Source organism: Herpailurus yagouaroundi, unplaced genomic scaffold (assembly GCF_014898765.1).
Source record: "Herpailurus yagouaroundi ecotype Mexico unplaced genomic scaffold, PumYag 187, whole genome shotgun sequence".
In the NCBI taxonomy this organism is placed as follows: domain Eukaryota; kingdom Metazoa; phylum Chordata; class Mammalia; order Carnivora; family Felidae; genus Herpailurus; species Herpailurus yagouaroundi.
This window is the reverse complement of record NW_024412418.1, coordinates 21,754,734-21,777,411: the sequence shown is the minus strand read 5'-3', so window position 1 is coordinate 21,777,411 and position 22,678 is coordinate 21,754,734.

Below are 22,678 nucleotides of genomic sequence, written 5' to 3'. Positions count from 1 at the left end.
CTTATGTTAAGCATAGTCTTTATTCCTAATATTTACCTGTTCTCCAACGAATCTGACCAGATTTTTTTGCCTGCAAGTACTATTTCCTTCCTCTGAATTTTTACTCTAATCACTGTCCTTAGCATTTATCTAACCCTATGTGTGCACAAGCACCTGACAAAGACTGATGTTTTGCATTAAAGCACTTGTTACACGTAGTCTTAAAATTTGCTCCTTGTTATGTTACTATTTTCTTCACTGATTTACAAATTAAATACAATCTTAGGTTCAACTTTTCTAAAATATCCTTTTTAACAAGGTTTTAAAACTCAACCTTGAGCAATGCTGCCTCTCATACATTTAAAGCTTCTCCTCTCCCCCTGCTTGGACCTGCCTTGGGTGAGGAAATGTGCAGTGGGGATTTGGTGAAGGGCATAATGTCCTTTTGCATTATTTGTCCATTGTGTTCCTCTATCCCCCCCACCCTCTTTTTCACCAGTACTCTTGATTCTTCCATAGGAGGAGTAGGTAGGGAAGGAAGAGGTGAGGGTAAGGAAAGGCCTTGCTTGACTGATAAGGTTATCATCTGTCTTGGGGCCTTAGTCAACTGGAAGCCTGTTTCATATCTAATCATTTGGGGAGTACTCAGAGACGCTCTTCCTGGAGATTTCTGACTGCAGCTTCCTTGGTGTGGGTGACACCTTCTCTTATTGCTCCAGTCTTCAAATTTTCCACCATTCTGTGGAGACCCCTTGCACTCCAGGTGGTCCTGTTGGGTGCTGTGCCTTTGGATAAGTCCCCCTCGTGTTTCCTTTTGGGATCTATATATGCATAGATTCTGGAATCTGCCCAAATTCTGGAAGTGTAGGCCTATCTCTTTTTCTGCTGCCACAGACCACTTCAGGCAGAAGTCACATGCCAGGCCTTACATTAAAAAAAAAAATCTAGGGATAACAAGCCAAGTCCTCTAAATGTGTTTTAAGGACCCTTCACCTGGTTTCAAGATTAGGAAGGCCTATCCCCTGCTCCCTCTCAATAGATGCAAGAATCACTCAGTACACTTACAAGTATCTCTGAAAATACTCACATTCTGACTGTTCTCAAGAACTCTTAGTTTTCTAAGAGTCAATTATGTAGCCAGAATTTAATGTGGGTAATAAGCTTACCCTGAGAGGATTTTTTTGGCCACCCCATTGCATGTCCTGCATTGATGGTCAAGCACTTCAATGTAGATCTAGAGGTATTTAACAATTTAACATCTATTTCTCTCATTTCTGAGAACTCAGCTGAAATTCCAAATCAAGAACATTTTAACATCCCTTCATGAATGCATAAACACACACTGTTTGTTTTTAAAATAACAGGTACTCTGCATATGGTTACACAACCTGCTCTTTTCACTTGCCATGTCTTGGATGTCTTTCCAAATTTCAAATTTCTTTTGGTCAATAATTCTAGGCATAATATAGTAATGGTTTAGGGATATCAATATACATATACCTTTCTGATCCATAAGCAAGAAAGTCATTAGAAAGTTTTGCAGGAGGACTTTTCATTTTCCATAATGAATGTCATAAATGTCACTGGTGAGATTAAAAGCTTAGCTATTAACTGTGAATGTCAGGATTACCATATGAATGGCAGGCAAAAAACAGGTGTGAAAGATTGAATCTAAGACAACTGAGTATCTAGACTAAAATGAGCCACCTTGTACAGAAAATGTGGACCAAGGGCTAAAATTGTGAATTCAGAAAATACCAATATTATGTGTGTGTTCCTAATTGCAATGAAAGTGGAGAAAAATAGTCATTCACTTTTTTACCTTTAAGGCTCTGTGCTAAGTGTTTGTGCATACGATATTATTTAATCTTTATGCTAGTCATAATTTATAACTGTCAGATGGACATATTTTCCCCTTTTTTTTCCTTCTTTGTGTAAAAAAAACCTAGAAAATTCACAGTGATCTCTCCTGTGAAGTTTCAATTTCTAGGGTGTCACAATCAACCTCAGAGGGACTGGGATCAACATCCAGGAGAGGAACAGTGGCCTGAGGTTTATCTTTTAAATTCTAAAGTAACAATTTGGTTTTAAGGAGGAGATTCTTAGCATATTGGTAAGGAACGGCACTTAAGAGTGCCTAGGCATATCAACTTGGAGATTTACCATCTCAGATAAGCTGAAAAACCTCCTCAGTTGTCAGGGGTAGTAGAAACAAAATGTTCCTTTCTCTTTTCTTTTTTCATTAAGCACTGAGCCACCAGTCTCCAAGGATGGGTCCCTCATATCCTACCAGGTCAAGGAACAAACTATATCAGCAGTAGGACAAGCAACAATAAAGAGATTTGCCTGTAAAGCAACATTTAAGCCTCCTGGGTGCCAAAGCTTCCATAAGAAGAGCACCCCATATTGTGTTGCCAGTGGGTCCCTATAGCTTCCCAAGTGATACTGTGCCCAGATTTTTTTCAGAGATGTTCTCTAAAAGTGCAAGCCAGTGAAAAAAATTGCTTATGGGAAGAAAACAACCCAATCTGACCAACTGACTCTACCATTGACTTCAGTGCTGTTGGGTCAGTGGATCAGACTTACCTCCAACACAATCTTTCTGGAATATGCTGTGTGGCACACACAGCATAAAGCTGTGACAGCTGAAGCACAAGCACAAGCATACCTTCCCAGGGAGCACTCACTGGTGAATCCAGTTAATAAGGCCAGCGCAAGCTAGGGGCATGCCCCTCCACTGAACACCAAGTCACCCTGCTCATTATACCAACTGTCTCAATTGTATACACAGACTTTTAATTTATACAGGTTACTGAGAAACATACAGAAAGGTCAATGAAATTTTTAAAAAAGAGTTAATTACTCACAGTTAAGAAGAGGAAACATTTCACATCATGCAGGGCCATGATAGAGTCAACAGGTTTGGTCAGAAGGCAGGAGTGAGGGGCAAGCATGGTTTAGAAACTTTATTGCTATAAAGTTGTCAGGTAGGCACCTTCCCTACTGGGCAGGAAGTACAACAGAAATGTTGGGGTTTGTGGTTGGGGAATTTATAATATATTTTTTTACTTATGGACTCCATGGGAGATATAGCCATCTTTGACTGTTAGTTTGGCCCTATGATCAATTGATGCCAAATCACAAATTACAAGATGTTGGTTAGAACCCAGGATATCCAATGAAAAGCAGCTTATATGTTATACATTTATTATCCCATATATTAAGAGCTCTGAATGTTGATAAATTCCAGGATTAGTGAAATGCCTTTGCAACATTATTAAGGCTCAGGGTCTCTCCATCTTACTAGTCGACCATCCACAACAAGCCTCAGCATGTTGACTTTTTCCCTCAGGTCTGTCCTCATCATATTCACAAAACTACTGCCACACTCTAGGATTCACATTCTTGTAAGTTTTGCATCAAGTACCTTTTTTATTAAAGAACTTTTCTGCCTGAAGTATCTAAAACTCAATCAGGTTTTCTTAGCATGGAAAGTGGTGTAAATGGTTGCTGGATAGATAACCAATGGTATCTGCTATAACCAACGTGCTTGGATTATATCTTTACTGCCAAGCTGTTTCCAATGCCTAGGAGTCTAGAGGATCTAATCCTTGTGGACAAGGGATAAGGACTGTGAAAATGAGAATGTTTTGCATGTAGTTAAGATGATTAAGACCATGGAGATATATTTAAAACAGAATCATAATTCCTCCCCCAAATGGTACAGAATGTGTGAAATGAAAACTCTAGTAAAATCTAGGATTTGTGTGTGTGTGTGCTGAATCTATATGATAATATATTTATCTAATTAGGTTAATTCATTAAAAGCAATAAGAAATGGTGAATTTCGAGTCAAAGAGGAAATATAGAGATTATTAGATTAATTCTTTCAGTCTTGATCAATTTTTATGATAAAGTAGAGGATCATCCTAAGTAATACAAGGATGCTATAAACAGGTTTGATCACTCACATACTTTTGAATAAGGTCTTGTCTACAATTAATATGGAAATCTATTATAATTTTTCTCTTGTTCAGGTCTAGCTATTTTCCTCCTAGACTGTGACATTGTTTGTTTAATGGTATTTTTTCATAAGGGCCCAAAACAGCAATGTGTGTAATTTACATACTTATATATCACCCAGAGAGATTGACTTCCTTAGTACGAATGATTCCTTCATTGTCAGGATTCAAGAGAGTATATTAAAGGCGAGTGTAGATTTTTAGAAATTTCATGAACTCTTTCTCTCAAACTTGCATAGGAAAGAAAATCAGGTTTGGTTAAAGAAAGGCCTTTTTAATCATCTTCAAAGAAATAAAGCAGTTGCTCAGTTCCACAGCAGGGAGAGATGCCTTCCCCCACAAAAAGTCTACATTTAAATGTAAAACCATATAGCATTTCAACTCTTGAGAGCTGTTCAAAAATACCAAGTGTATCGCTAGGAAAATGTGAGCTCTATACTATGTTAAGATAGTTTATATGCCAAGATATGCAAGAGGAAAAAGGTAAAAGCTCAGTTTAAATTTCTATCCATTGTTTCAACATAGTTGCTCTGTTAAAACCCAAAATATCCCAACAGCTATAAATCAGTTGGTATAGAATGTAATATGCCCTTTATGTGAACTGTTTATTGATGAATGACAAATGAATGGAAATTGAAGACTAATTTTAAGAACAATGAAATAGACTGTGGTTGTTTTACACTAAGTATGATAGGTTTATATTACACATCAGTGTGTGTCACTTAGAGTCCAATTACAAAAAGAGAAACCATACCAGCCATTAAAAAAATGAATCTAACATAGAGGATTGATTACACGGGTGTTATAAGACTTAATATGAAACAACACAGAGAAAATAACTGTAGCAAACAGCTACCACTGCCTTGGATTAGGGAGAAAATGGAGGAGTTTGAAGTTCTCAAAATCTCGTACTTCAAATAAGGAGCCTCACAAATCTGGGGCTCTGACTTATGTGAAGAGGTATGACCCAAACATGTGGGTACCTCAGGAACTCAGGGAGGAAGGCTTTGGAACTGGAGAATATCTACATCTCTTTCTCTCATACCCCTTCACTTTTCTCCTTCTACCCTTCTCTTTTCCTTTCTTTCCTTATCATATACATTAAATTCCATAAAATATTTTTTAAAAATTAATCTTAATCTAAAATCTTTAGCATGCAATATCAATTTTTAAAATCAAGCTCATTTAGGGGCGCCTAGGTGGCTCAGTCGGTTAAGCATCCCACTTCAGCTCAGGTCATGATCTCACAGTTTGTGAGTTCGAGCCCCACATCAGGCTCTGCTGCAGATTCTGTGTCTCCCTCTCTCTCTATCCCTCCCCCACTTACGCTCTGTCTCTCTCTCAAAAATAAATAAACACTAAAATAAATAAAATAAAATAAAATAAAATAAAATAAAATAAAATAAAGCTCATTTGATTCATTACAATTTTCATCTTTGAGAACATCCAGCATGGAATCAATATTAAAGAATTCTCCCTTGTGTCTAGCTATCCCTCAATGAGACCCTGATCTTTCTTTTTCCAATACACATTCACACTTCTCACACACACACAAATCTGATGCACCATGTCCCCCATCTCAGTAATTGTTAATTCCATTCTACCCATTGCTCAAGCTAAGAAATTTGGGAGTTATTCCTGACTCCTCTTTCTCTCATATTACAGACCGAATCTATTTGGAAACCCTATAGCTTCTATCTTCAAGATATATCCAGAATCAATTTATGTCTTACCATCTTCATTGCTATGTACAAACCACCATCACCTATGTTCTAGATTATTGTAGTAATTAGTTTGTTTCTCTGATTTCATCCTTGCCCAATTATATCAGAGACATCCCTTTAAATGTAGGGCAGATTACATCTCCCTTCTGTTCACATTCATCCTTCTTTCACTCAGTGTATAAAGCAAATCTTTACAAAGCCTACAGGCCCTGAACTCTCTGATTCCTTATTGACACATTACACACATGGACCGAACAGATACATTCAGAACATTCCATCCAAAAACAACAGAATACGCATTCTTTTCAATTGCACATGGAACATTCTCCAGAAGAGATTACATATTAAGCCACAAAACAAGTATCAATAAATTCAAAAAGTCTGAAATAATATCATGCACCTTTTCCAATCATGTGGTATAAAACTAGAAATAAATCACAAGAAAAAAATCTGAAAAATACAAATATGTGGAGGCTAAATAATATTTATCATGCTAAATAACATGTTACCAAACAATGGATGGGTTAATCAAGAATCAAACAGGAAATAATAAAATACACAGACAAAAGTCAAAATGAAAACACCGGGGTCCAAAATCATTGGGATGCAGCAAAAGCTGTTCTAAGAAGTAAGATTATAGCAATACAGGTCTACCTCAAGAAACAAGAAAAAATCTCAAATAAACAATCTGATCTTATACCTAAAGGAGCTCAAAAAAGAGCAAACTCAAAGCCAGTAGAAGAAAGGAAATAATAAATATTAGGGCAGGAATAAATGGAGACTTAAACAATAGAACAAATCAATGAAATCAGGAGCTGGTGTTTGGAAAAGCTAAACAAAATTGATACACCTTTAGCCCGACTCACCAAGAAAAAAAAGAGAACTCAAATAAAATCAGAAATGAAAGAGCAGAAGTAACAACTGACACCACAAAAATACAAAGAATTTTAGAGAATATTATGAAAAATTGTATGCCAACAAATTGGACAACCTAGAAGAAAGGAATAATTTTCCAGAAACCTATAACCTTCCAAAACAGAATCAGGAAGAAATAGAAAATTTGAACAGACTTATTTACTAGCAATGAAATTGAATCAGGAATCAAAAAACTTCCAACAAAGTCAAGGACCAGATGGACAGGACAAGTGAATTCTACCAAACATCTAAAGAAGAATTAATACCTATTCTTCTCAAACTATTCAAAAAAATACAAGACAAAGGAAAGTCTCCAAATTCATTCTATGAGGCCAGCATTACCCTGATGCCAAAACCAGATAAAGACACCACAAAAAAAGAAACTGCAGGCCAATATCCCTGATAAACATAGATGCAAAAATCCTCAACAAAATATCAGCAAATGGGATCCACACTACAGTTAAAAAAATAATTCAACATGATCAAATGGGAGTTTTTCCTAGGATGCAAGCATGGTTTAATATTTGCAAATCAATGTGATACATCATATTAACAAGAATAAAAACCATATGATCACCTCAATAGATACAGAAAAAGCATTTGACAAAGTACATCATCTACTCATGATAAACTCTCAAAAAAGTAGGTTAAGAAGAAATAAAACTCAAGATAATAAAGGACATATATGAAAAATCTACACTTAACATCATATGCAATGGTGAAAGACTGAGAGCTTTTCCTCTAAGATTAGGAACAAGACAGAGAGGTCTACTCTTACCACTTTTATTCAACATAGTGCTGGAAGTCCTAGCCACAGAAATCAGACAAGAAATAAAAGACATCCAAATTGGAAAGAAAGAAAATTCTCACTCTTTGTAGATATGGTTTCACTCTTATGTGGATCCTGAGAAACTCAACAGGAACCCATGGGGGAGGGGAAGGAAAAAAAAAAAAAAAAGAGGTTAGAGTGGGAGAGAGCCAAAGCATAAGAGACTGTTGAGAACTGAGAGCAAACTGAGGGTTGATGGGGGGTGGGAGGGAGGAGAGGGTGGGTGATGGGTATTGAGGAGGGCACCTTTTGGGATGAGCACTGGGTGTTGTATGGAAACCAATTTGACAATAAATTTCATATATAAATAAAAAAAATGACACTATTTATAGAAAACCCTAAAAGTCCACCAAAAAAGTACTAGAACTGATAAATAAATTTGGTGAAGTTGCAGGATACAAAATTAATATACAGAAATATGTTTCTTTTTATATAGTAATAATGAAGCAGCAGAAAGAGAAATTAAGAAAACAATTTCATCCACAATAGCATCAAAAAGAATAAAATACTTAGGAATAAACCTAACCAAAGAGGTGAAATACATACACTCTAAAGGTTGCCTGGGTGGCTCAGTCAGTTAAGCATCTGACTTTGGCTCAAGTCATGATCTTGTGGTACATGAGTTCAAGCCCTTTGTCAGGCTCTGTGCCAACAGCTCAGAGCCTAGAACCTACTTCAGATTGTGTCTCCCTCTGTCTCTGCCCCTCCCTGCTCAAGCTCTGTCTCTCTCTCTCTTTCTCAAAACACGATAAACATTTTTAAAAAATTAAAAAATAAAATAAAACTCTGAAAATAAAATACACTCTGAAAACTGTAAAAATTGATGAAAGAAATTGAAGATGACACAAACAAATGGAAAGATATTCTATGTTCATGAATTGGAAGAATCAATATTGTTAAAATACCCATAGTATTCAAAGCAATCTACAAATTTAATGCAATCTTTATCAAAATACCAATAGTATTTTTCACATAACTAGAACAAATAATCCTAAAATTTGTATGGAACTACAAAAGACCCCAAATATCCAAAGCAATCTTGAGAAAGGAGAAAAAAGCTAGAGATATCACCATTACAGATTTATAAACATATTACAAAGCAGTAGTAATGGAAACAATATGGTACTGGAACAGAAATAGACATGTAGGTCAATAGGACAGAGGAGAAAGCTCAGAAATAAACTCATACTTATATGGTTAATTAATCAATTGATTAATCTTGGAGGTAAAAATATGCACTAGGGAAAGATAGTCTCTTCAACAAATGGTGCTAGGAAAACTGGACAGCTAAATGTAAAAGAATGAAAGTAGGTCACTTTCTAACATCATTCACAAAATAAACCCAAAATAGATTAAAGACCTAAATGTGAGACCTTAAACTGAAATAAAACTCCTAGAAAAAAAAAAAAACATAGGCAGTAATTTCTTTGACATCAGCCATAGAAATATTTTTCTAGATGTCTCCTCAGTCAAGGGAAACAAAGGAAAAATTAAATTATTGGGACTACACCAAAATAAAAAGCTTTTCAACAGAGAAGAAAACCATTAACAGAACAAAAAGACAACCTGATGTATCCGATGAGGGGTTAATATCCAAAATACATAAAGAACTTACACAACTCAACACTAAAAAAGCAAGTAATTAAAAAATTGGGCAGAGGATCTAAATAAACATTTTTCCAAAGAAGACATACAGATGGTCAACAGATATATGAAAAGATGCTCAACATCACTTGCCATCAGGGAAATTCAAATCAAAACAATGACGAGACATCATCTTACACCTGTCAAAATGGTTAGAATCAAAAACACAAGAAATAACAAGTGCTGGCAAGGATGTGGAGAAAAAAAGCAATTCTTCTACACTGTTGGTGGGTGAAATTGATATAGCCACTGTGGAAAATAGTATGGAGTTCCTCAAAAAATTAAAAATAGGGGTGCCTGGGTGAGTCTATTGAGTGCCTGACTCTTGATTTTACTTTAGGTCAGGATCTCATGGTTTGTGGGATTAAGCACCACATGGAGCTCCATGCTGAAACCACAGAGCCTGCTTGGGATTCTCTCTCTCCCTCTCTCTCTGCCGCTCCCCATCCTCTCAAAATAAATAAATAAAGAAAATAAATAAAAAATAGAAATACCGTAAGCTCCCACTACTGGATACTTATCCCCACCAAAAAAACCCCAAAACCCTAATTCAAAAAGATAAATGCACCCTTATATTTATTGCAGCATTATTGACAATACCCAAGATATAAAAGCAAACCAAGAGCAACCCAAGTGTCCATTGACAGATGAATGGATAAAGATGTGTGTGCGTGTGTGTGTGTGTGTGTGTGTGTGTGTGTGTGTGTATATATATATATATATATATATATATATATATATATATATATTTAGGAGATGCAGATTTCCAGTTATGGAATGGATAACTCACAGAGGTAAAAGGTACAGCATGGGAATATAGTCAATGGTATTTTATTAGCATTGTATGGCCATAGATGGTTGCTACAGTTGTGGTGGGCACAGCACAACATACATTCCTGTTGAATCACTATGCCGTACACCTAAAATTAATGTAACATTGTGTGCCAATGCCACTTCAATTTTTAAAAAAGAATTTTCCAGTGCATTTTATGAAATACTTACTGGCATAAAGTAGGAACTCAAGAAATATCTTTCTCTTTCTCTAAAAACCAAATACATATGATATGTGTATTATGGAAGAGAAAATATGTAAGGAAAGAACATATGAACCTTTTCAAAACCTAACAGATTATGTTCGAGTTTGATTGTAAGTGCATTTTACTTCTGAAACTTCATTCAAACAAGTTCCCCTTAGTCTCATTTTTTTAATAGTTCACATGCACATGACAAATTATTTTTAATGAATTCCATGTACTTTGAACCAAATAACTAAAATTAAAACAGCTGAAAGGAGCTTACTACACAAAATTGAAAGATTTTGTTTGAGAATATCAAATGTTATAGCAGGAAAGAACAATTGATGAGCTTCATTATAGAAATCTGCTATGCTTAAAAAGGATGACATTGAAATTGCCCCATAATTGGATTTCATTTTTAATACATAACAGTTCATAGAACATTTGATTATACTAGTCACTGTGCTTTGTAAAAAAGCTGGAAAGGTAATAAATGCTGTTAATTAAATAATAGAATGTATAATTTCATAGGTATAAATTGTCAGAAAATATACCACGTGGCTGTAAGTACTTTGCACTTGGTGGCAAAGATAGGTTCTATAGACGTCACCATTCTGAAAGTGCATATTTTCCATTAAAATTGTCCCTGATATCTCTAAGCACTATTCAGAAATAGTCATGATGGATGCAGTAATCAAGTTAAGTCTTTTACCATGATTCTAAATGCTCTGCAACATAATTGATACCAAATTCCCCATTTCAGTTCTGTTGCCTTGAGTATTACATTTTCTATTGACTGTAACACAAGACTCACTGCCTTCAAGTCTTCAGTGTCAAAAAACAAAAACATGAAAAATGGACCACTTACGCTACCAATGTGAAATCATCTTGCAGACTAAATTTAAACACTATCTGCTCCACATTAGCAAAACCAGGATATATTGTAATTTATTTCCCTGTATTCAGAGGAACAGGAAGGAAGAAATAAAGACAAACAATATTAAAGCTATGTTTAAAAGTGGGCATCTGACTTAAAGTACACTAGGCCAAGGACTTTAAAATCACACAGCACCCTGTTTTTAATTATGATTTTATAGTGTATAATTGCAAAACTAATTTCTTATATTGATTTTGGTTGACAGTATTCTTTATAAGTGGCAGTTGTAAATATTGTCTGAATTAACTAAAGTATTGCCCAAGTTTCTTGTAAATCAAAATTTTCAGGGCACCTGCATGGCTCAGTCAGTTAAGCGCCGACTCAATTTAGGTTCAGGTCATGATCTCACTATTAGTGAGACTGGGCTCTGCATAAGATTCTCTCTCCCCCTTGCTCTCTCCTCCCTCCTCCTCATGTGCACATGCACACACTCTCTCTCTCTCTCAAAAAAAAATTTGCTAGCCACTTTGTATGGCCTCAATAGTATTACAATAGGGCACAAACAAAAATAAGTTTTGTGAACTCATTTTTTAAAGAAAATTGTTACATTATCTAATTTTTAATTTCCATTGATTTTGCACAAGACTTGTTCAGTGTGCATAAAAGACATAGGTTAGGAGTGCCTGGGTGGCTCAGTCGGTTAAGCATCTGTCTTGACTTCAGCTTGGGTCATGGTCTCAGGGTTCATGGGTTCAGCCCCACACTGGGTGCCATGCTGACAGTGTAGAGCCTGCTTGGGGTTCTCTCTCTCTCTCTCTCTCTCTCTCTCTCTCTCTCTGCCCCTCCTTGGCTCAGAAAGTCTCTCTTTCTCTCTCACAAAATAAATAAGAAGAAAAAGATACAGCTTATTTTCAAGGACTACACTAGCAGTTTCTTTTATTTGCATATTGTTCCTGAGTTGTCTACAATTATTTACAGAAATTTTATATAGTCTGGCAGGTTTTAAAGAACATATGAAGCTAAAGGAAAAAATGTATCCATGATATCCCTGAGCCATTACACCATTATCAGCAAGTATAATTTTTCTTTCTTTCTATTGATAAAAATAAAATATCCCTTTGACACTGACATTTTTGATCACTCCTATTGGCTCTCTATCTTCCATGCACTTATGACTCTGCAAATGCATCGTTCAGTATTCCACATTAGGGGACAATTATTGGGAATTACAGAGATCTGTAATCTTTTATTCTAAAAAAATAAAGTTGCTGGTATTTCAAATATTGATGGTTTTCTTATACGAGTGAAACATTTCTTATATGTTCATTATTTGGACTGAATGGAATTTTGATACACATATTGCACCTGATTATTTTTTAGTCATTCTACAGAACTAAATACTGTAATGCAATTCAATCTGTTCTCCAAATGTATTTCCAAACTCGATTTCATCTAGAAATTTGAATTTTGCACTTCTCAACTGCTTACCATCAAAATCTCCATTGTTTTCCAGAGCACCCTTAGTCTTAAACTTGCCAAATTCTGTTCCAAATAATGTAAATTCCTTTATGGAGTGCTTTAGACCTCTCTCTTCTTATGGACTTTGTCTCCACCTAAGCAAAATCTCTGAGCCACTGCTCTAGAAGTAGGGCCATGGACAATGGCCAGCTTCTCCTAAAGTGATACTTTGGCTTTACTAGCAGTTTTGAGTGGGGAAAGTAGCTTCTGGTTTTCTCAAATTTCTTCTTCTACTGTGGAACTTATGCTCTATGAGCAAGGTGGGGTGAGGGTGATTACCTGCCCCACAGTGGATAGAACCTCTGCCCTATGAGTAGAACCTGGACTGAGGAAGAGATCACCTCCAACTTCTCAGCTGCTCCTTCCTGGAATAGAGTCTCTGCAACATGGAGCAGGGAAGGATGAGAAATACTGGTGACCCACTCCTCTACATGAGATATTATCATTCTCAGCTGGAAGCCAAAGGGGGAGATAGTTTCATCCCTTTAGTTCCATCTGTTCACAGTGAAGCTTCCATTATACTGGCTGAGAGATGGTGTGAGAGGAAGCAGGTCATGGTTCAAATGCCCTAGACTTATCGTACTTACAGCATTTTTCTTGAATAAGTGGTTATTTTTTAAATGATTTTCAACAGTTGCGATTGTTTCACTGGAAAAGTCCATGGAGCTCCTCATGCCACCATTCCAAAAGAGTAGCTGCCAGGTCAGTCTTTTGATATTTGCTCTACATGTGTTGTAATCAAGTTTATCCATTTCCAAAGGCACAGTGATAGTCTAGCCACTCAACCACATTGTTGAATTATGCTCATGGTAACTTCCCAGGTTCCTAGGCCTTGTAGATATGCTTTTCTTTTATAAAGAATTAGAATTTCCTGGAACATAAATGTTGAATTGGAGCAGGTGGAGGAGAATCTTCTCTAACAAGTCATTTTCTTATTTTTTAATAAAATAGAATTATATAAATGAACTACTGAAAAATATCCCGCAGAGTGACAATCTTTAACTGCAACCTCCAACTGTCTAAACCTATCTGACAGGCATAAACTGTGACATCTACGTGAGTGGAAGTCTTTATCATGCAAAGAAATACAGAGTTTACTCATATGACAATAGCAATTCTCCAAAGAAAGTATTTGACTTTTCACAGATTTAACAATAATGTGTAAATTTATCGAGCTGTAATTTTACAAGAGCTGGGATATAGTGATTTCTTATAAAGGTGGAGTGTTTTCATAAACTGTTACCTTGACTAGTTTACTTCTTAAACTAGTGCCATGCATCATTTTGATGACCAGTGAGGTTAAAAATAGAAGTCGCATCTTCTACTAGCTTACAAATATAACAGCCTTGATATTTGCATTGAAGAGTGAATTCACTGAATTATAAACCCAATTTATAGGACTAAAAATAACTTGAAGTGCATTTCTGCTTAAATAGGCAATTAAAATTGGCACAAAATCAAAGATGACTATTTCAAACAATTGCATATTTGAATGCATTAACTCCAGCAATTCAGAACGGCCATAATTCTCATATGTAAAGACTTTCATTACTCATCTTTCCAGGACAAGAAAACAGCATTCTTAAATATGCTTATACTATAAGCAGTGGGACTTAGTATAACATCCCTTCCAAGGCCTATAGAAATTTACATTTTTGATGAGGAAGCCAGTGATGGTACAGTATTTGGAGATGGAGCCTTTAGGAGGTAATTATTTCATGAGGGTGGAGCCTTCATGATGGGATTGGTGCTCTTATTAAAAGAAACACAAAGATCTTTCTTTTTTCCCCCTTTTGAGGACACAGCAAGAAGATGGCCATTTTTAAGTCAGAAACAGGATTTTCTCTTGAAAATCCTGACCAAACTGGCCAGCACTTTGATCTTGGACTTTTCAGCTTCTAGAATGATGAGAAATAAATGTCTAATGTTTAAGTTACTTGGCTTATGGCATTTTGTTATAGCAGCCTGAGTGGATGAATACAATTTTAGACCCAAAATGGAGCACCTAGGTGGCTCAGTCGGTTAAGTATCTGACTTTGGTTCAGGTCATGATCCCACAGTCTGTGGGTTTGAGCCCCACTTTGAGCTCTGTGCTCCAGCTTAGAACTTGGAAACTGCTTCGGATTCTGTGTCTACCTCTCTTTCTGCTCCTCCCCAGCTTGTGCTCTTTTTCGCTCAATAATAAATAAATTAACTTAAAAAATATTTTTAAAAATGTTGGACCCAAAATAAGAGCACATATGTAACTACTTAGTGATTCACTTGCTCATACTAGTTGATCAGCAAATGTTAGTTTCTTCCCTTGACATTTTCAACCTCTCCCATACTTCCATTCAGAAGACTTCTTCCTTATCTTTTTATCTTCTACCTTCATTCATTCCATCTTTATTTAAGAGATAGTACAATAAATTGCTGATGGCATAACACTTATTAGTTTAATTTTGTGTTATGTTTCAGATAACATACTTACTTTTAAGTAGCAGCCTCTGAAACAATAACTAAAACAAAAAGCAATGTTGAACATTTAAAAGATAGCTCAGTATTAAAATTTGGGGGGTGGGTAGTTGGACCTTTGCATACCAGTCTCATTGTCTCTTAAGGTCTTTACACTTACTCTTTCCCCAGGGTTTTTCTTGACAGCCACATTTTTATCACTCAAGTCTGTTCTTTCCTTCCTTCCTTCATTTGACAAATATTCACAAGGCACCCACTATGCCAGACACTGTCATAAACCCGTAAGTTTATGAAGATTAGCTTCCAGGAGGGGAGATAAGCAATAAGCAATATCATATTATATAACTAAGCAATATGACATGTTAGAAGATGCCATAGAAGCAAAATCCAGGTAAGACAATCAGAAGGAAAGTATAGGTTTGCAACTGGCAAGGTCATAAGTAAGTATATTTGATAGAGAAAAGATAACCCTTCAGATATCTAAGGGAAGAACATTCCAAGCAAGAGTATCTGCCAGCACAAAGGCCAGAAGTTGGGGGCGCCTGGGTGGCTCAGTCAGTTAAGCGGCTGATTTCGGCTCAGGTTATGATCTTGCCCCGCATCGGGCTCTGTGCTGACAGCTTACAGCCTGAAGCCTATTTCACATTCTGTGTCTCCCTCTCTCTGACGCTCCCCCATTCATGCTCTGTCTCTCTCTGTCTCAAAAATAAATAAACATTAAAAAAAAAAAAAAACAAAGGCCAGAAGTTGAAGTGTAATGAATAAAAGAAGTGAAATAAGAGACAAGGAGTAATGGAGAGAGCTGGGAGACATGGGGATTCTCAAAGGATTTAGAACAGAGGACTAACGTGATATGACTCACAACTTCAAAGAACCAACGTGGATGTCTTGATCAGAATAAACCAGTTCCTCGACTTCAGCACTGTTGATATTTTGAAATGGATAATTCTTTTTGGGAGGTTGTCCTGTACACTGTAGAATGTTTAGCAACATCCTTGGCCCTCTTCCCTCACTACATATCAGTAGCAAATACCCCTCTAGCTGTGACAACCAAAGTATCTCCAGATAATATCAAATGTTCTTTGGGAGGGTGATGTGAAATCATCCCTAGTTGGGAACCACTGCTGTAGGGGAAAAGGGTGAAGGCTCAAATGTCATCTCTGCAAGGAAAGTCCTCCTTTATCACCCAAACTAAAAATCTCAATCAACAACCAGCAGCCCCAGTCACCATCCATCACATCACCCAGTCTTGTTTTCTTTACAGGAAACATCATACTCCAAGAAATTATCCTGGCCATTCGTTGCTTTGCTTGCTTATTGATTCTCTCTCTGCCTAATGATAATATAAATTATATAAGATTAAGGACCTCATCTGCATTATTCACTGCTCTCCTACCCAATGCCTTGGATGAGTCTTTGCTGAAAATCACAGCTGAAACCACTTAAGATTTTAATTAGTTTTCCATTGCCAGAGCAAGCCATGTACATACACTCAACAAATACAGAATGCTATGATTCTATGATGGATATGGAAAGAGGTCTGGAGGGATTTTTAAAGGGCTCATAAAAGATTATCAAATGCATTTGGAACAAAACTTACTGCTTGGAATGGGGAACAGGGAGGAAGGTAGAAAAGTCTACATGGATGCTTCCTTGACCAGTTTGGCCCACATTTTTACCCTCTAGGTTTCTTTTTTTTAATTTAAAAAAATATATTCATTTGAGAGAGAGAGGGAGAGAGAACGAGTAGGGGAGGGGCAAAGAGAGAGGAGGACAGAGGATCTGAAGTGGGCTCCAGGCTCTGTGCTGACAGCAGCGAGCAGGACACGGGGCTTCAACTTAAGAACCACGAGATCACAGGGGCGCCTGGGTGGCGCAGTCGGTTAAGCGTCCGACTTCAGCCAGGTCACGATCTCATGCTCCGTGAGTTCGAGCCCCGCGTCAGGCTCTGGGCTGATGGCTCGGAGCCTGGAGCCTGTTTCCGATTCTGTGTCTCCCTCTCTCTCTGCCCCTCCCCCATTCATGCTCTGTCTCTCTCTGTCCCAAAAATAAATAAAACGTTGAAAAAAAAAAAAAAAAAAGAACCACGAGATCACGAACTGAGCTGGAGTCAGACTCTCAACCAATTAGCCACCAGGCACCCGTCCAGTTCTTTTGTTTTTTTTTTTAATTATTTATGTCTATGAATAGTTCCTTTGGGTACTTGGGTAATATCCTATTGCTGAATAACATTTTGTATTCTATTCTATACTGAAATTATTTGCAATCTTTGTGTTCACCTTATCTTTCAAAGATCAAGGCTAAACATAAGGATCTCTGGGTTTGAAACAGAAATCCTGGAGGCAGAGTGCTGGTAGTGAAAAAAGCTGTAAAAAAAAAAAAAAAAAAAAAAAACATTCAGCTGCTTATTATCCATAGTGAGTATCTGAGTACATCAGGGCCACCTGAGTCAAGACTTTTGAACACTGTATTGTAGACCCTTTGTGTATGACTTCAATCCTCACAGTAGGATTATGGTGACCCTGGAGATGCCTCAATTAATAGTAACATACTGGGTTTTATTAACAATATCTTTTTACAAGAATCATAAGAGACTGAGAGATGAAAAGATCCATTCATTACTTCATTCATCCTACAAATGTCCACTGTCTCATTGTTTCAGGCATTGAGTGGAAGCACTGAGCAAACCTGAGGTCTTTTGTAGTTAGTCTAGTCAGAGAGCTATGAATTAGATAATTAAACATTCTGTTAAGTGCTGTAAAGGGAAAGTAGGATGTTATGAAGTTTTTTATTTGGAGGTTAAATCTAATCTCAGGAAATAAGAAAAGATTTCCATGCAAAAATAACATTTGAAATAAAATCTTTAAATTGGACAGGAGATAAAAGGTGAAAGATGAGTGTTCCAGAAGGAAGGATGATTATATACAATAATAGTCCTATGCTGGAGAATTGAAGGAACTTCATATATTACTACAAATAGTTATTCTAGTGCTTGCCATAGACTTTGATCAGTTTACCTAATTGATCTTTTATAAAAATGAAAGATGTAGGGGTATCTGGGCAGTTCAATCAGTTAAGCATCTTACTTTGGCTCAGGCCATGATCTCACAGTCCATGAGTTCAACCTCACGTCAGGCTCTGTGCTAACAGCTCAGAGCCTGGAGCCTGCTTCAGATTCTGTGTCTCCCTCTCTCTCTGTCCCTCTCCTGCCCACATACATACACACACACACACACACACACACACTCTCTCTCTCTCTCTCTTTCTCTCTCTCTCTCTCTCAAGAATAAATAGTAAAATATTTTTAAAAATTAAAAAAATGAAAAGTGTAGACAAATAAGCTTTAAACCCTATTAGCTTAACCTTTATTAAGAACCTATTAAGTACTAACAGTATTTCTGGAATGAGGAGATACTCAGTAGATATTTGTAAGTAAAATGAATTAATGAATGCATCCTTTCATGTCCTGATCTCTTGAGTCAGTTATGAAAAGAGATTGATAGTAAAACCCAAGATTCTTATTCTTAGGCTTTCACTAGTAAATGAGTCATATAACACAGTCATATTGTGAAGATTGAAGTCAAGAAAGAGTCTAGGGGCACCTGGGTAGCTCAGTCAATTAAGCATGCAACTCTTGGTTTCAGTGTCTTGGTTGCTGCTCAGGTCATGATCTCATGGTTTTATGGGTTCAAGCCCCATGTTGGACTCCACGCTGACAGTGTGGAACCTGCGTGGGATTCTCTGTCTTCCTCTAACTCTGCCCCTCCCCCACTTGTGCTATCTTTGTCTCTCTCAAAATAAATAAATAAACTTTCAAAAAAGAAAAGAAAAGAGAGTCTGCAATACAGTGATGCTTTTCCTCAAAGGTCTTACCTCATATGACTTGATGTTATAAGGTACTGCCTAATGGATCATGGGCATTTCTTTTACATGCATTTTTGCACTACCAGCAACCTACTTCTAGCCTTACTGTTCTGATGCCAGATACCTATAAAATTAGCCTTTATTTATGAAAGATAAAGCAAATACAGTGATTGCAAATAATCTCAATATAGAATGGGATGTAAATGTTACCCAACAATGAAATGAAGAGAACTGTGCTTTTGGAGATTAACTTTGTAATGATATTAGTTTAAAAAATAGATTGGATTATGAAAAGATAGGAGCAGAAAAAAATAGGGCCCATTGGAATAAACCACAGATAGGTAAGGAGAATCTGAACCTGGGAAAGTCATCCAAAATGAAGGGGAAGGGATAAATTTTAGTAAAACTAAAGGGGTAGAATCAATATGACAGAACAACCAATTGGCTATCGAGATGAAGAAAGATGGGAAGTGTGCATTTTAATTATATCAATCTGCTCTTTATGCAGTTAAAACATTAGGGCAGGTTTTAAATATCTGCTTCTCACCCCTCCTCACCACCTCCTAAATCCTCCCTTCACAGAAGTAGAAGAATTTTTGAGGGGAAGTTGTCTGGTTGTTCTCTTGTATCAAATTAATTTTCTTCATCCCCCATATGCCAATCGTTACACAGCCTGTTCTAAATTTTGATCTGGTGCATTATTGATGAGCTCTTAAAAAGAGATTAGAACAACAATCTCCCACTCTCTTTTTGGAGAAAAAGAAAAAAAAGTATGCAAAAAAGAACTGACGATTTTGACTAACATGGGCCATCCAACAAATCACTAAATCATATTTATGATAGATTTTTTGTTACTGGATAAGTACCTTGAAGGAATACTGTGTATAAAGCACCACACAATTGATTTATTAAACATTTGACTAGATCTATATTAACATTCCATGACTAGTACTCTCAGGTTGTGAAAAGAAAATATTTGCCCTTAGCTAATTTTAATTCTAAAGATAAGTCTGAGTACCTCAATAATTTCTTATTTCTCTCAGGAAAGAAGTTCAAGAAATAATTTTGCAGTCCAGCACATTGGTCTTTTGGGGTACATTCAGAGATTTTCATTGCTCATTTCATTTTTATGCTTAGTTATTCCTTGTTAAAGTAAGGTGTTTTTTAATGGAATTCTCTACACCTGAATTTGAACGCTTGTAATTAAAATTCAAGTTCTATATTACCAACATAATAAATTGAATAAGTAATACTGATTTTGAAGTGCACAGGATGAAATCCAACCTGTTTTCATATACTCTATCTGCTAATTGACAGGCATGATCAGCCCAACTGAAAGCAGGGGAAAAATGATTGTTTGTAGAAATAATCTGGACTGAATTTTAAAAAACCTAAATGGTAATTAATTCCTTTAAAAATTAATTTTCAAGATTTTAGTAAAGAGTTTTTAATAATTTTATTTTTAATTCACTTGTGACTCCTTTTTAAATTCACAAATTACTCTTATTATCGCAGAAGCAATATATACTTTTGGTATATAAGCAATATATACTTATTTACTTTATGGTAGAAAATTTTTAAAAAAAGAAAGAAGAAAAAGAAAAGTACATTTAGTATTACACTACCCAGAGAGAGTAACTGTTAATATCTTGTTTTGTGTCCTTCCAAATCTTTTTTTAATGAAAGATTTTTTCCAAAATAAAATGTAATCATACTATGCATATTGTTTTGTAATGTTATTTCCTTGAATAAAACACTGTCATGTCAGTTAGTATTCTGCAACATACTTTTAATGATTAATTACCTAGGAGTTACGTAATATGGTATACACCACCATGATTTCTGTAACAAATTCCCAAATGTTTGGTACTTACATTATTTCCAAAATATAGTGTATGTTATGGCAAATCATTATCATCTCTGGGAACTTTAAAATGTTTCTGAAACTCAAATGCCACTCTATGCAACACAGTCTGAGTTGTGCTAACTTCCTCATTTACAGAATTGGCCTGCCTTTGACTGGATATCTCTACATCAGTGACTCTGATTGGCCAGGACTACTGTTTAAACCATTTATTGTATTGTTGCTAATTCACTTTCCTCTTTTAACTGTCACAATAATTTTCAAATCTCGGCCAACTGTCTCTCCACTCAGGGCCAACATCTTTCATCATAAAACATGCAAACTGATTAAGCTTCAACAATTGGCAGCACAGAAAAGTCAAAGGACTTGTAGCTTCATCTGCTTACTCCAGATTTTGCCTCTTAGCCTGTCTGAACTCTTCTCCAACAGGGGTCTTTTGAAATAATATGTGCTTATATTATCCTTGCTGCTACCTTAAGGCTAAGATGGATATGGGGGTAGCTTCCAGAGATGTCTGGGAAAGCACACCCATCTTCCCACCTACGCATGATTTCTAACCACTAGTAGGTCAGTAGATGAAATTTCTGTCCCAACTTGCACCTTCCTGACTATTCAGTAACATAAACATAACTAATGACAATATTTTTCTCATAATTATTGGGCACTTGTGACTTTCCAGAGATTGTGCTAATCATGTTTCAAGTGTTATTCCATTTAATTCTTACAATCATATGAGGTACATACTATTATGGCCTCTATTTTATAGGTGAATGAACTGAGGCATGGGGTTATTCAGAAACTCACTCAAGGCTATATAGCTAAAAGGACTGTGTTCTGAATATATATTCTGCGCGTGTGTGTATATGTGTGTATACATAAAGCATACATATATGGAAATATAGGTAATATTTGTGTATGTGTACCGAGATCTATGTATAAGGATGGTCATTACAACATTGCTTATAACAGTGAAAAAATGAAAACCTAAGTGTCAAATAATAAAGGTAGTTAAAATAAGAAACATCCAAATAACAAAATACTCTTCATTATTCATAAATGATATGGTGGGATAATATTAATGACAAAAAAATGTTTACAAGTGCTAAGTAAAAAGGCTTGCAAAATATTCAGTGTAAGCTAGTACTTCATAAACATGTATCAGAGGAGGAGTGGAAGGATATATAACAATATATTAACTGTATTTATGGCTAGAGAGAACTGTGGATGATTTCTTATTTTCTTATTTTTGTCCTTTACCTAACTATTCTGCAATAGTGTTTATTATTTTTATACCAAGGAAATTCTATTAAAGCTAATTACAAAACAAGTCACTTTTGTCCCAGTTCTAAAATGGACATCTCTTACAAGAGAAGCAATATGGTATGGTTATTGTAGTGAGAGCTGAGCAAGTTATTTATGTCCCAGTTATCTGTAGGTAGCTGTCCAGCTCTTCCTTTGAGGTGAGGCAGCCCTCCATCTGTGATAGCTAATTAGTGATGATAGCTGCAATCTGTAACTTTGCTGTTTTGCTTAAGTGGAAATCATTTCTTTTCTTTGTAGAGTGCCAGCTTGTTTTAGGAACTACACACTTCAAGGTTATTTTTTTAAGTCAAGGCTTTGAATTTAAGCTAAAGTCTCAGGGGTGCCTAGGTGGCTCAGGTGGTTAAGTGTCGGACTTCAGCTCAGGTCATGATCTTACGGTTTGTGAGTTTGAGCCCCACACTGGGCTCTGTGCTGATAGTTCAGAGCCTGGAGCCTGCTTCAGATTCTGTGTCTCCCTCTCTCTTTGCCCCTCCCCTGCTCATGCTCTGTCTCTGTCTCTCATTCTCTCTCAAAAATTATTAAACATTAAAAAAAAATAAACTGGAGTCTCATTTATCAAGCAGGTGACCAAATAAACAAAGGAAAAAGAAAGGGAGTGAGGAAAAGAAAGAAAGAAAGAAAGAAAGAAAGAAAGAAAGAAAGAAAGAAA